Source organism: Mustela erminea, chromosome 13, assembly GCF_009829155.1.
Source record: "Mustela erminea isolate mMusErm1 chromosome 13, mMusErm1.Pri, whole genome shotgun sequence".
In the NCBI taxonomy this organism is placed as follows: domain Eukaryota; kingdom Metazoa; phylum Chordata; class Mammalia; order Carnivora; family Mustelidae; genus Mustela; species Mustela erminea.
In genome coordinates this window covers 2,619,362-2,634,894 of record NC_045626.1, presented here as the reverse complement: position 1 = coordinate 2,634,894, position 15,533 = coordinate 2,619,362, and the positions used below count along the sequence as shown (strand labels likewise).

General features: G+C 56.7%; 1 protein-coding gene across 3 annotated transcripts in view; it reads right to left on the bottom strand.

Annotated features, from left to right (window-relative positions):
• Window positions 1–15,226, bottom strand: part of ZNF516 (zinc finger protein 516) — a 111,897-nt gene extending 96,671 nt beyond the window's left edge. Inside the window, exon 1 of one of the 3 annotated variants that reach the window (XM_032309158.1) lies at window positions 15,082–15,226. The gene's annotated coding sequence lies outside the window, so the exon portion shown is untranslated. Of the gene's footprint in view, window positions 1–11,445; window positions 11,600–14,573; window positions 14,661–15,081 lie in introns of those variants that run through there. The other 2 variants (XM_032309159.1, XM_032309161.1) reach the window with 2 other exon arrangements.
• Between the last annotated feature and the right edge of the window lie 307 nt (window positions 15,227–15,533).

Below are 15,533 nucleotides of genomic sequence, written 5' to 3'. Positions count from 1 at the left end.
TGTTACCTGCTGTGAATTCCACACCGCCCACCCCACGCCCCCTTCACAGCACTAAAGAGAAAGTATGCATTTTCATGCCATTTTGTGGACTTCTCTGTAACTTATTTATTTAAATCTCTGTGCATCTCTTGAAAGCAAAGCACTTTCGTCTCTCTTCACCCCTTAATGCAAGAGACATCGGCAGTGTAAGGTACTGGGTACCAGCTGTCAACATTTCTGTGTGATTAAATAATTAACCTGTGTAGCTTTGTATTAATTCCCTGGAACAGTGACAGATCAAGGCACGGCCAGCAAAGGAACTTCTGCAGTAGAAACTTATCACCATCCCAGGGTTCGAGAAAGGAACCGCACCTGTTCCCAGCCGCTACGGTGCCCAGTGACCGGAAGGACGCAGTCCCGTATCCTTAGCTCTAACCTCAGACTTCTTAAAGTGAATTAAACAAAGTGACTTTCAAATAAATATGAAAGAAACGCTGCCCTCAGTGACTCCATGTGAGCCTACAGTCCTGGCCTCCAAAAGCAGTCCCGGCTCACCCGTGAAAGGGTGTTTCAATCTGAAGGCTTTACCGCGACACTGAGGTTCCATCCAACCAGCAGATCCTAAGGCAAGTGAAGCCCCGAAATTCCACGTAGCTGGGCAGAAAGTGTCTAAGCTCCTGAGACCCCCACCCCCGGATGTGTGGCCAAGAGGGGGCGACCAGCGATGGAGGCTTTAATCCTTTCCCAATAAGGCCCACTTGTACAGTGGAACTCACTGAGACGCACGTGGGTTCGCGAACGCTGTGGAGGGTCTCCGGCGCACACGAGCACGCGGTGACCCCGACGGCGACGGCCCACACTTCCCCGGCCAGCGGAGATGCCCCCTGGCCTGCACCTGCGCCCGCCCGCAGGGCCCTGCTGCAGGGCCTCGGGAAGTGGACCCAGGGCACAGGCAGAGTGCGCCGCTACTGCCGTGCAACGGCACGACCTCGGACTGTCACCCCGCTGACCGCAGGCGTCCTCTGCCCTGAAGTGCTGAGTTTTCTTAACTCAGACGCTGCTATTCACGTGCAGGACGGCGAACAGAATCCCAGTGTGTCAGCAACACTCAGCCGTCGAAGAGGCATTTCTGTGACTGATGGGACAAGAAATGGAACTTGACCCTCGGTCCAAGTAATGAACTTGCTGACCTGCACGTCTGGATTTCCAGGCAGGACAGCAGGTAAGCCACACAGAACAGCACCGGCCCCAGAAGGACAAAGCCATCTAACCAGGCGTCCCCTTGAAAATGCACCAACACTGAAGACGCAGATCGAACAGCCATCTTGGGACACCTGGGGATGAAGACCGGCTTGGCTCTGTCTCAACACAAGGCTGGCTTCTCCTCAACACAGGTGGCCCATGACGAGCAGGCCCACTGCCCCCCGCAACTATATGCTTGTCAGCCCCCCCGCTTCTGCCCTCCCTCGAAAACAGCCCTGCCAGGCCCCACACAATGCCCCCGCGGTGCAGTCCCTGAGGGCTGGGACGTGACAGGCCTCTCGGCGCAGGCACAGCCCAGCAACCGGACTCCAGGGCCCTGGGGGGAGGCCGGGCCAGAAACTCCCGACGCCGCGTCTCACCCGCATCCTCTGAGACGAGGCTCCTTTGCTTCGAGAGGACGCCGCCGAGCTTCCTTCTGAGGAACAGCTCTGCGGAGCCGCCACTGTCACCCATCTCAGGGGGAAACATGCATCTTCATTATTATTCATTCATTCATCACATTACTATATTTAAATGACCAGTTTAAAAAGGACTAATCAGACATACTTGTCCCGGATCCAAAGGAAAAGGCTGCTGCCTCTTCACGAGGCGCCTGACCGCAGTTTCCTAAGCTCCAGTGCAGGCCCCAGCGCTCGGACCCCCCCATCAGGGCCTGCGAGAAGGAAAGGGACATCAGGCCGTCAAGGGCAACACGACACACGGGCTCCGCCCGGGGCCTCGCTCCCGACGCCCTGGAGGCCCAAGGGGCGAGTCCATGCCACACGCTGTCCATCGGCCTTTTAAACTGCGGGGCCAGCAAGACTAACATGGGGCAGAGTGCGGTAAGACAGGCCTAACTCCTGAAAGGCAATACAAATAATATCTACCTAATTGGAAAAAAACAATTATCTCTTTCCTAGGAAAAAAAAAAGAAAGCAAGGAAAAACAATGGATGATGTTTTTAATGCACGAAAAGTAGGAGACACCAAGTGGCTCACACAGCTTCTATGTCGGATGTCAAATTATCACTCGATGAGACCGAAAAGGAACTCAAACCGCCACGATCCTCCTCCGGTCACCGGAAGTCTCCGGGTCAGCGGGGCTCATCCCCTAGTCAGTCCCTCTGTGACTGGCCAGCGGCCGCGGGAGCGGAGCCTGCGCCCCGCTGGCCCTCAGAAAGGCCGGCATCTCGTCCCGCTTCCCAGACGACACAGTGAAGGCTCGCCCAGGCTCCGTCCCGGCCCCAAGTCACTGCTGGATCCTGGACGCGAGGCCTCACTGCCTCACACTCAAACTCCTTTCGCCACAACGGTGATGCCAGACTGGCCGGCATGAGGAGGGCTGGGTCCCGGGGGCGGGGGGTGGGGGTGTCCTAACTGCAGGAACACGGGACGATCCGCACACACGGCACATCGTCCCCCCAGAGCACACTCAATGACACACTGGGAACGACGGAGGCACACGCAGTGGGGCCGGGCTCCCGCCTCCTGGCCTTCCTCGCTGCCTCCCCTGGGACGCACCGCTCAGCCCCGGCACCCCCAGGCCGCCCGCACCGGTCCCGGGCCCAGGTCTCGCAAGTGCTGACAACCACCCCTCCTCCTCCCGTTCAGCTGCCAACGTCGCACAGAGACGTTCCCAGAGCAGCGTCCCGCAGAGACATTCCCAGAGCAGCGTCCTCGCCGGCAAACAGCTGAGCTCTCCCAGGGACGATCTCTGACTCACCTCGGTGACGGCCTTGGTTTAGGGCGTGTCACCTCAAGCCCCTACAGCTGCCCCAGCCCAGGTGGTGGCCTAACAGGGACCCGCTGCAAGGGTGAGATCCACACCCGATTTCCAAGACCTGGTGCAGAAGCAGAACAAAAACAAAACCTCAGTAAGAATGTTTATGGCGTTCACATGTCTGAGTAACAATTTGGGCAGACTGGGTTACATAAGAAATTCACACGACTTGAACCATTTCTCTAGCCCTTCTCTCATGGTCACTGGGAACACTCAAGCGACAGATGCGCTCACACTCCGCAGGGCAGAGCTGGCCGAGCCGTGGCGGCCTGGGGGCCGAACCCTGCCCACCACCTGTCTCTGGACGGCTTGGGAGCTAGGAATGTGTTTTACATTCCTAAGTGGTTGGAAAAAAAATTACAGAAAAAGAATAACATTTTGTGACACATAAAATTCTATGAATTTCAAGTTTCGGTGTCCATAAATATAGCCGCTTTATTTGCTGACTTGCTGTCTCGGGCGGCTTCCGTGCTGTCAGGCAGAGCAGCTGCAACAGAAAGGGCTGGCCCGCGGAGGCCGAAATGGTTAGTATCTGGCCCTTCACAGAAAAAGCCCGCCGACCCTACAGACCCCTCATTTCCAAAGTTCGGGAGGGTGGGCTCCATCCCCCTCGGGCTCCAGGGGCGCCTCCCTTTCCAAAACCTTCCTGGGGAAGGCCAGGAGCCCAGGGTGAGGCGAGCCCCCCAGCCGGCTCGGACCGCTGGGGGCCAACGTAGGGCCCCTGCTTCAGATCCTTGGACCACCCTCTACATTTACCCTTCCTGATGGATGACTCGGAATCCTTGTCCTCAGAGGAGATAAGACTACGGACCATCTGCACATTCCAGCCCCCAAAGGCTCGGGCAATGGGTTCCCACTCAGGGGACTGTGCACTGGCTCCCAGCTTCTCTGCGGTGGCTCCTGGGTGACCCCAGCCATCGCAAAGGCAGAGGAGCTTGGAGAGTGGGAAGACGGGTCCCCCACAGTACGATCTCTGCACGGTGATTCAACTCTAGGTGCCCCGACCGGCCCTCCCATTAACTCCACTTTCTAACAACCGTGAGGAAGGTCATAAACTCAAGGTGACTGCCCAGAGGAGGTCTATAGAGAGCCCAGCTACAGGGCTTTGACCAAGTCCCCTGCATGGGTCTCAGCATGCTCCCGGGGGCAGGGGGGCTAGAAAGGCCTCCCGAGCTCCTAACGGTTAGAAATAGCAAATGGTACCCATACGGAACGCGGGCACTGCCGTGCTCACCACGGGCGTGGGACCCATGTCTGTGGGAAGGAAACAAGGGGTGACAGAGCACTTACGAGCTACTTATGTGGGGCTCATCCAGGCCTTCGCCAATGGGGATTCGGGTCTATAACAGGACATTAGTAACAAAAGTTAAACTTCTAATACAATGGGAAACTGTACTGCAGTCACTTGGTTCACATTTTTAGGGTGATTCAAAAAACCAGGTCTCGGTGCTTTGGACTCTGCTATCATTCACCCCACTGGTTCTCTGAAACCCTCCCCACGAGAACCACCTTTCAAGAGTCACTATCACCAGCTGTAAGACTACACCCGAAGACACTGTTCACGTTAAAAAACAGTTGTGACACCCTGTACAAAAACAGCCAGTATCAGAACCAATGTAAAAACGTCCCCTCTAGCGTGTGCTGGAGGCTTTCCTTCCACAGGAGACAGTCGGCAGACCTCACACGAGGACAGCGGGAAGCACACGCGGACGACGGCCGCTCTGCAGCCGAACAGCGAACGCAGACTGTACCTCTTCTCCAATCACAGCCCAAATGCGAGCTGCAGGAACCTCCTTTTTTAACCAATTCCTCCAGATGCTGAAAACTGGGTAGCTGTTAGAAAAACTAACCATCCTTTGACAATTTCAGAGTCTACGCAGCCTGTGCTCTGTCGTCAATCTAGAACCAGTGGAGGAGCCAATCTTCCCATAAAACCATTAACAGATTCTGCTTTTCTGTCACCAGGGTAATTTACTGAGGCCAATTTTAATCCTGCCGCTAAACCACTAATCCCACGACTCTACAGAACTGTCCCCAAGTTTACGTTGCTATGGCGAGGACTTTTATGTGAGGAATTCACGCGTTTACTCCCAGTCATGTTTTTTAAGTCGGCTTTAGGAATAAGACCCTCTTCCTTGCCCCTTCCGTTAAGAAGTAAAAAGCCATTTTTTGGACTCAGGTCGGCCCCTGAACACCTGGGCTGGGCCGTACTCAGCACAGTAACGCTAATGTAAATTACGCAGGGTGTTACTCAAAGGCACAAATTATCGTCATTATGCTAATGGTCACGCTAAAGACGTGAAAAGCTTTGGTATGATGAATCTAATCCGGTGGGAATATGGTTATCAACGTGAATGATGATATTTTCTCAAAGTGGCATAAAAACGTTCTCTCCGTGTCACTGATAATGTCAATATAAATTATGCATCACCAAGAGCGGCATTCGAGCACATCGCTGCGATGCCATGAGACACCCAGGCCCGCCTTCCCGCCCACAGATGCCCCGCACACACGCGCGTGCACGCACACGCAGAGTATAAATGTGTTTACTTCTTCCGTTAAAACAGGAGAACCGGTAGGATGAAGCCACAGAGGCAGATCAACGCGAGGGGTATGGGGAGACGCCCTGGCTCCCGCCGCAAACAATGGGAGTGCCATCTCCGTGCTGGTCCCTGCTTGTAAATTCCCGGGATGTCGCCTAAGAAGCCACTCTGGTGAATTACACACAAGACCATCCAAAAATTCGAAAGCAGTATGTGTAAACAAGTCACTGCGTGAGGGCATCTCTGTTCCGCCTCTGCGTAATTCCAGAACAGCACCACCGAAGCTTAACTGGGAGGTGGGGTCATGCGTTTGCTCAGGGATTCGACCGCTCACTTAAAAAAAATAACAGCCAAGTCTTTAAGGGGGGGAAAAAAACACATTTTTCAGGTCTAGCTTAAAATCACTAAAATAATCGGGAGCTAAACAGGGCCTCTCAGCCTATCCGCAACCCACAGAAGTTTTAACTACTCGCACTGGGCTCTGTAGTTCCCTGAATTAACACAATCAGTCAACCTTGAGTATCAAACTATTTCCCACCAAAATTCCTGCAGGAAAGAGACAAGTGATGCTTGCTCAGGACGCTGGAGCGTCAGGGAAACAGGAAGCGGCTCGGCCGCGAGCAGCCCCGCCCCCACTCTGGAGGCATTCTTTCCCTGCACTAAATTTCAAAGAACATTCTGGAACGCTGAAATCAATCAATGCCTAACACCATGCCAAGTCAGCTCGAGCAAGATAGGTTAAATAGTGCCATATGGCAAAGGCAGACACATGTTGCCCTTTTCTGAAACAAAGGGGAAAATTCCTAAACAAATATCCTTCACTTCAACACGGGAAGAGCTGAAGACAGGGGTTTCCAAGTGTTACTAAATAATGCTGCAAAAGCTATTTTAATCCTTAACCATCTGGGGAAAACTAGAGTTTTAACAGAGAACCTCGATTTTTGAGCGTCTCTCTTTAACGATGTCCTGAAAGCTAACACCACATGTTAGCCTAAGCTCACCATCCCCTAAATGAGCAAGAAAATAACAGGACAGCTGTATCCAAAGGCCGAGGGGCCCTCGGCAACTCCCCGGGGGGGCCAGATCCTCGGGAGACCGGTCTACCTGCTTCTGAAGGAATAACACGCCAGATTAATTTGGCCTTGAAATAAAATATATTAAAAATCTCTGCCTGCGTTCCGCACTCCACTGAGGAAGTGTCTGAACTTTACAATCATATATAATACCCATCCCTGAAATTTTGATTAAACAACTTGATTAAATTCTTGACCAAATACACATACACAGCCAGAAAGAAAAAAGTCTACCAGAACGAACTCACATTTGAAATAAACAGCAAAATGTATCTAAGCCCAATATAGTCTCTAAATGATTTATCTTTTCTATTCCCCTGTGCAGTGTCTTATTTATTACTTTACATATATTTACATGTTTACATTCTCGAAGTAGTTGCATCTCTAATTACTCCTGCTCTGTGAGCTCCACACCAGTGGAACTGAAGAATAAAGGCCAGAGCTTTTTTAAGGAATGTTGAGAGCCACAAAATTACACTCCTTCACACTGTGCATGTCTGCCGCTGGGACACGTCTCATTCTGGACGTAAATAATGACAGCCAGCTCCAGCTTTGCAAAGAAAGGCTTCAGCTGTTCAAATCACGTGTAGCCAGAAGCAAGGGAGGAGGGATACACAAAACGGACAGTTGCAACTGCTCATTTTTACCAGTCCGTCGAAAATATACTTGACATCCCCAGTGGGGGGCACAGATCCCAAATCTAAGTGACGCATTTATAGGGCCTGGAGATGTATCCTCCCACAGGTGTTACAGTCACACCCCAAAAATAGTCCTCTGTCGAAGAAAATTAATTTCAAAATAAACATGCACTTTCAAGAACTGGATGAGACATTTTTAATTCGTAGTGAATGTTTTTCTTTATTCTTCTTCAAAAGTTAAAGTTACTTTTACTAGTAAATTCTTCCTAAACATTTGATGTGATTCTTGCCTTGAAGTGGGTTTGTGACAAGCCACCAATATTCCCGAGAACTCTGAGACAGGCCAGGCTAAAGCCCGATGACGAAGAGGATGTCCCGCACCCCCACCCACCCCAACCCACCCTAAAAGGTGGGGAGGGGAGGTCTCAACCCACTTCAGGCAGAGGTCACCCCTCTATCAAAGAGAAATGTCCCACATGTCCCACCCCAAACTCGCCTGTTTCTGGGACCAGTGAGAACTAAGGGCAAGGCTTGAATCTGAAAAAGGCTGTAACTCACGTGGCCCTGAGACCCATTCAGACCCGTAACAGGCTGCTGCCAACACACTGCTGGCCGCTGGCCATTGGGTGGAAAGGTTGGTGGTGACAGCCGCAGAGGAGGACAGGACAGGACAGGAGGGAGAAGAGGGTCTCTGTCATACCGGGTGGCCCAGGCCACCAGTTAGCCCTAAGTCAAACACAGAGAGGGAGTCAAAAAATTGCTGGTACCCCAAGTCCTGGGCAAACTGAATGGTGCGCAGCCCACAAAGACCCACCTGCAGCCGACATCCCCCCGCCCCGCCTTCTAGATGCCCCAGCCTGCCACCGGAGCCCGAAACATTCATGGAGAGGCAGGCCGTCTGCTCAGGCCTCAGAACCACCTGCACCCCAACTCTGCACTTCACCTAAAAAACGCAGACCCAGACGGCACGTCCTTCCCGACCCACAGATTCACGGTCTGGGAGCCGAAGCCGGCGACACAATCACTGTGCATGTTTACACATCACTAGTTCTGGAAGCACAGGTCGAAGCAGCCAAGCGGTAAGCAACCCACAGAAGGTCCAAGTACTGGCTGCTGGTTCGGCCGTCAGTTCAAGTACAGAGCAGGAGTCCGCCAAGGGACAGGGCAAGGCATGGACGCTGGGCTCGGCGAGGGCGGGGCACGGCCCTGGCTTTCTCTGGACTTGGGTCAGGAAGAGGGGAGCTAATTCAACTTCTGTCACAGACTCTAGAACTTTTGAGGGGTTGGGCTGAGGGCAGCGAAGAGACGCACTTAGGAGAGAAGAGCTCACGGGAGCACTGAGATGCAAAAACACTGCCAGCACCGAAGACCGCTTTCGAGGAAGGAACGTGACTTCTATATTCAAATATCTACAACGTGGATATGTAATCAAACCAAGGGAACTTTCTTTTGCTTTCTTCCATTGTGTCCCTGACTTCTGCTTCAATCCATGCCCTTGAAAAAGTCTCGATGTCTCCAGCTAAATTTGGCTTCCAGACACCAGCGAAAAAGCTCTGTTTCCTGCACCTTTAATACAGATGCTTTATTCAGTTAGAACGAGTTGCAAACAAAAATACCACTTTTAATTATATAATTAACACCTGCCCTGTTCTTCAAGGTTGAAAATGGAATAAAACCCAAAATAGCACCCTGTCTTGAACACTGAACACAAGCACATTATAAAAGGCAAGCGCAGGCCTTCGGACAAGCTCCTCCATTCTGAGTGTAACCCGCCTCCACTCCAGGGTCCGGTTCCTGGGACAGTAAGGTATAATGCACTTGAAACTCTACACACACTGCCCTGCCAGAGTTACAGCCACTCCCACAAAATGCCTGTTTAAAAGATTCCTTCTGGTACACTAGAAACAAGACCAATAGCTATCCTGGAAAATGAATACATAAAAATCCACAACAACCCCTTTAACTGAGTGCTGGTTTTTCAAGAACAGTGTCCGTGATGAAACTCTACTCCACGTCCCCGGTCACATTACCACTTTTCCCTATTTGGTCAGACTGAAAACACCGTCTGGGAGACAGAGCATACCTCATTGTCCAATATTCTCTAAAGAAGTCTCTCTTCTTTTCCATGTGAGTGTTGGGACACAACATCCACATCAAATTCATCAATATAAAACTCAAACAGCTCCATGTAGGAGAAACTAAGGTCCATGAAAGTAAAGTTCAGGTTATGGACATGAAAACAACATGGTTTCCCCACTGACCAGCTTTCAAAAACCTCTCTCTTTCCTCCTTGAAAGTCTCTGGGTCGCCATCCTCCAGAGTCAGACACACAGGACCTCAAAGGCCCAGGAACCCCTGAATCCCGCGCGGGTCCAGCCCCCTTCATTCACCAGTCACAACGGGACACACGGCGACGTACTCAGCTCTTCTCACCAGGATGAACAGCCGCACACACGGCAAGTTCCCGCTCTAGTTCGTTTCAGGTCCCGGGCCATTTGGAAGAGGACTCCGGTGAAGACTTCCAGAAATAAAAACAAGCAAAACTCCCCTCTCTCTGCACTGCTGAGCACCGTGCCTTCTGAAGCATTGCTCTGTTTCCTCCCAGGGAGGCTTTCCCACTCTTCCTGCTCATTTTACTACACATCCCTGGGGACCGCGAATATTTTTTAGGATGTTACTATGCTCTGAATGTTTCAGTATATTCAAAGACGCTAACTGAAGGAAACAAAGTCCTCCTAAGGAACTAAGAGAAACACTAGACTGGACCCACAGGCTTGGGCCTCAGCCCGGCACCATTCTAACTGGAGGACTCGAGTCTCTGAGGCTTGGCTGCTTCTGGCGGGGCCCACGAGAGGCCCCGGAGCGCAGGGAAACTGAAGATGGCCTCCTGGGTCAGCAGCGCCCAGACCCAGGCCCGGGCCAGCTCGCGCCACTCGCTGCCCGATCTCACCGAGAGGGCAAGCTCCGAGCCGAGCGCGGCAGAGGCCTGCGGTGGGTTTAGTTCCAGCGGGTCGGCGTCCGCAGGACAGCGCGGCGGTTTTGAGGCCACAATCGGAGAATGTAGGGAGAGGAGGAGGAAACACACCGCGAAGAAGCGATCCGGCGGCCTCTCCACGCGGCAGCACCAGGAGCCTATCGCATAGCACACATGCCTCGGTCCCTAAAGTAGCCCTTACATTCCTCAACCAAAATACTCCCTCATATTAATAGGGCGGCTTAGAGCATCATCTGGACAGGATCCCGCTGGGGGGTCGCCAGCCCTGCTCCCACTCGGCCCCTGCTTCAGTGCATTTGGCCACAGGGCCACAGGACGGGAGCCCCCGTTTCTGAATCATCTGGAATCAGGATCACAGACTTAACGGCAGGTTCACGGGGGGGGGGGGGGGGGGCCTTCGGGGCACGTTTAATGTTTCATGAAGACCACCACCCTCTAAAGTTCCTTTTGGGACTTGCTGTTGGGTCCCGCAGCCCCTGCCCTTTGTTACGCAGTGGACCCCGCCGGCGGGCCCCACGCCCTCGGGCACATCTGGGCTTCCAGGAACTGCCCCCCGCGTCCACGCGGGCCGGCGCCGGCGGGACGGACAGAGGCCACGCAGGCAGGACGCCACACCCACGCGCCGCAGCCCCTCGCTGGGCCCGCGGCTCCCCCGCGCCGCCCACCCGCGCGCCGGCCGGCCCGGATCAGGTGTGAAGACTTATGTAATCGTCCTCGGGGCCACGCCTTTGCCCGCGCCCCACCTCCGCCAGAACAAAGTGAAGTTTAAAATAGAAACCAATTACCTGGCCGCGGCCGCGCCTCGGCCCCCGGAGCGCGGCCCGCGCCGCCGCGCAGACCCCCGCCCCCGGCTGCGCGGAGACACGCGCCCCACCGCCCCCCGCCCGGGCCAGGCCCCTCATCCCCGCCCCCGGCCCGCGCAGCACCCCCCGCGCCGGCCAGGCCCCCCACGCCCCGCGGAGACCCACCCCCCCACACACACACACCCCCACCCCGGCCAGACCCCCCCTCTCCCCGCCCCCACCCGCCAAGACCCCGGCCGTCGGGCCCAGCGGAGACCCCCGCCCCGGGCCAGGCCCCCCACTCCCCGCCCCCGCCCCCTGCAGACCTCCGCCCCGGCCAGGCCCCCCCACACCCCGGCCCATTCCCTCCAGCCCGCTCCCGCCCCAGCTAGGCCCCCTCCGGCCCGCACGGACCCCCGCCTTTGTTACGGTGCGAAGTTGGGCCGTGGGTCCCCGTCTCTTTCACTTCTTGGGTTACAGTGCAGGCGAGTGACGTCCGCTCCACATGACGGGGGCGGGGGGCGGGCGCCGGGGGGCGGGGGCGCGGGCCGGGCCCTCCCCCACCTCGCAGCTCTGCCCGCCCCGCCCACAGCCCGCCCCCTGGCAGCCCAGCAACAAGCGGCCGCCGCCCCCGCCCCCGGGGCGGGCAGGTAAATCCCCCCGCCCCCGCCCCGCCCCCGCCCCGCCCCCCCAGCGGCGCCCCGGGCCCGGCGCCGCTCGCTGGGAGATACATAAATAGGAATGATTTAATCCCGCCACACCTCCCCCCTGCTGCCCATTCCTCACTCGGCGAGCTCACCGGGGTGGGGGCGGGGGTGGGGAGCAGAGTCGGGTCGAACTCGAGCCCGAAAATGGCCGGAGCGGGAGGATGGGGTCGGACACTACCTCGTAACTGAGTTGGGTTCTCGCAGGGGGGCACGACGGAGGTCGCCTGGGGCCGCCCGTGGGCCCCGGGGGTAACCCCGGTGCGGCCGGGCAGACGGGCACCCCGCGCGTGGACGAGAGCGGGGCGCGGGATTCCCCCCTCGGGGCCTCCCTCGCGGGGTCTCGGGGGCAGGAGGGGCCCCACGTGGGTCCGTGACCGGCGCGCGGCGGCAGCGGCACCCAGCCCCGCACGACGCCGCGCGGCACCGGGCGCCTCGCGACAGAGATGCTGCGTGACCGGGTCCGGCCCGCACGCGTCCACACACCGCGACCGACGTCCCCGGGGGAGCTGGCGCCAGGTCAGGCCGGCACGAAGCGTGGGGCGGCCCGTGACGCGCTCCGCCCGTGAATGTGCCCATTGTGCGGGGGGTACCCGGCGGGCGCGCGGCGCTCCCGACTCGGGTGGGCAGCACAGCGCCCCCCGACCGCGCGCGAGCCGCGCTCCGGAACCCGCCGTGGCCTCGGGGTGAACTTCCAGCGCCACCGCGTCACGAGAAGTTGCGAGGTGCCCGCGTCCGCACTTCGCCACGGATTCGCACCCCTTTGCCCGGCGCCCGTTCCGTGCGCTCTGCGCCTGGCGGGCGGGCTCCGTCCCGGACCCCGAGCGCGCGAGGCCGCGCCCGCCGCGTGGGAACGGGACGGAGGGGGCCGCACGGCGCGGTCCCCGCCGCTGGAAGCGGGATCCCGTCCGTCCCGTCTTCCGCCGGCTCTGCGGGTTCCGACTGGAATCCGAAAGCGGCTCTCGAACGCCCATCTTCGCAGGAGGACCTCGGCGGCGGCGAGGCCCCCCTGCGACGGCCGCGTGCCCATCTAGTGCCCGGACTCAGGTAGCAGCGTGTCCACGTCTACAGCACGGGGCTGTGCACATCAGGAGCGGCGGGCGCGCGGGGCCGGCGGCGCGGCTCGGGTGCGTCCACATGGGCGCGGGCACGCGCGCGCGCTCACGCACACTCCAAATTACCTCCGGGATGGAGAAAGCCGCTGCGGATTGGCCGACAGAGCCGTCACTCACGCCCAGGGGGCAGGGAGACTTCGCAAGGCTGTTTCCTTCTTTTTTTTTTTTTCTTTTTTTTTTTCTTTTTCCCTTCCCTCCCTACCGTTTCATTTAATGGTAAAACAACAGCAGAGCCCTGAAAGTTAGCCATCTGCGCGGAGAGTTTGCTTTCTTTAACGACGTGGGCGTCAGACAATATCCATTTAAATATATTTTGTTCTTCCACAATGGCTGAAAAGGGAAATTAGCGATCCGGGGTGGGGGCGGAGAAGGAGCTAGGAGTGAGGAGGAGGGGGTCATCCGGAGGGGTGGACGCGGAGTGAAGAGTTGTTCTCAACGCCCAAAAAAGACTTTGACCTTTATTGATCTCGAAATTAAAAAATGTTTTTCACAGATCAGATTGTAACAAACGCCGGTCCTAATTTATGCACTCATTATTTTAATTTTATTATTTAAGCTTGCGCCAGCAATCGTGTTTCCTTAAGAAAGAACTGACCTATTTTTGGCTGGAGATAAACGATCATGTTAACAGATGTTAATCTTGTAATCTGTTTTTCCTGTAAGCACTTTACATACCCGGGTTTCAGACCTTAAAAATAACATCTTTTCCAAAAAGACCTGACGTCACAATTCACTCCCTGAAAAATCACCCCCCCTCCAGTTTTTTTCCTCTGCAATGATTTCAAAGACATTAAATCTTTTTCACTTTATAAATGCTGATTTGTTCTGCCTCAACTCCCACAGGCTTCTATTTGCATTTCAAATTCCACAGGTTACACCAGTCGCCTTTTCAAAAAATGTAAACCAACAATGAAGCAGCAAATGGCTTTTTGTGCATCTGGATTAAATAAGGCGCAGAATGAATATATTTAAAAAGAGGGCTGAGCAAGTTGATCTTTGCACACCCGGAGACCAAGTAATTCTTTATCAGTAAGCCAGCAGAATGAGTAAGATGCAGACACACAAACCCCAGAAGGTCCTGGTCTGATCCCGGTCTGCTGCGGGGAGCTTATTAACGCGGATAATAAATGGGGCTGACTTACAGACCCACATTTTCGGGTAAAAGGCTGGGTCTCTCTGGTCCCTAATTGCAAGGCTCCCGCGGCTTCCCTGCCCACTACCACTGATTGTCAGCCCACACCAACCTCCTCCATAAACCGCTGTTTTCGATATCCAACTCGACTGGCTTTTAACAAACTTATTCATACAAAGTTTCTTTAAAACTTGACGAGGCGGTTTATTCTAAACACTGATCGCAACTATTCGGTGTGTTAGTTCTCCCTGGAAATGGCAGACGAGGCGCTTTTCCACACACCCCCCACCCCCAGCAGTCTCCTTTGCTCCTATATCCCCGGGTACATGTCGCGATCGGTGGCTCCCCAACCCCCACTCCGACCCCCGCCAGGCTCGGTGCCTCTGCGAGGAGCCCCTGCCACCCTGGGCCCTCTCCCCACCCCTCACGGTCACTGAGAGAACCTTCGCCCCCACCCCCACCCGGCCCTAACTTCCCTTCCAGGCGCACTCACTTCTTTAATGTTAGGGTCACTTATATGCCCCCAGCTAATGGGCATGCAGCCAGGGGAGGGGGAGGCAACCCCCCACACACACACACGCCAACACGTACCCGAGGCAGCAGCGCTCCGTGCCCACAGGCATCGATCCCATCAGCCAAACCCTTAATAATTGAAGCGGCTCCTCGGGCTCCGCAGCCCCATCACCCACCTTCACTAGCCGGAGCGTTTTACTTTAAAGTAAGGCAATTTGCTCTTTGTCTCCTAATGGATGGAGAGCGCATCCGAGCTCCCCTCCTCCCGCGTCGCCTTTGACGAAGTGTACAAAGCCAGAGCCTCTTCCGCGCTCCCACCCGGCCCCCACCCCGCCCCTCCACTGCGGTAAAAACCACCTCCCAGCGCTCGCCTCGCCGCCCGAAGTTGCATCTTCCCTCTCCTGGAATCGCCGAGCCGAGCAACTACCCACAGGGAAGCCAAGCCGCCCTCCCCGCGCCCCGGAGCCCCTCCCCGCCCCCCACCCCCGCGGCGCACACCGGGGTCCCGGGCACCGCCAGGCCCCGGGCCCCGCGCCCCCGCCCCTTGCGGGCCCCGCGGCGGCCCCCACCCCACCTCGGCCCCTACCTTGGCGGGAGGCGGCGGGCCGGGGGGAGAGGACGCGCACGCCCCGCGCCTCTGAAGGTGAAGCCGAGCGCCCGAGGCGCGGAGCCGAGCGCTGCACTAGATCGACCGCGCCAGCTGCGCCCGGGCGCGGGGGACGCGCGAGGGCGCGCGGGGCCCGCCACGCGCCCGGCCCCCTCCCCGCGCCGCCCTCGCGCGCCCCGGACGCGCCCGCCCCGCGGAGACCCCGGCGCCGGCCGGGCTCGGGGGGCTGCGCGGCGGGGGGAGGGGGCCGGGACCCCGCGGCCGGGCGCAGGCCCGAGGCTTCCCCCAGCCACGGAATGGTCTGCCCTGTAGGAAACGCACACGCTCCACTATTGTCTCATCAGCACAAAGTTCTACCACACTGCGGGCAAAGTCTGGAGGCTCGCGATGACTCAGACGCAGATAATCCTTCCCCTAATAGCACTGAATCA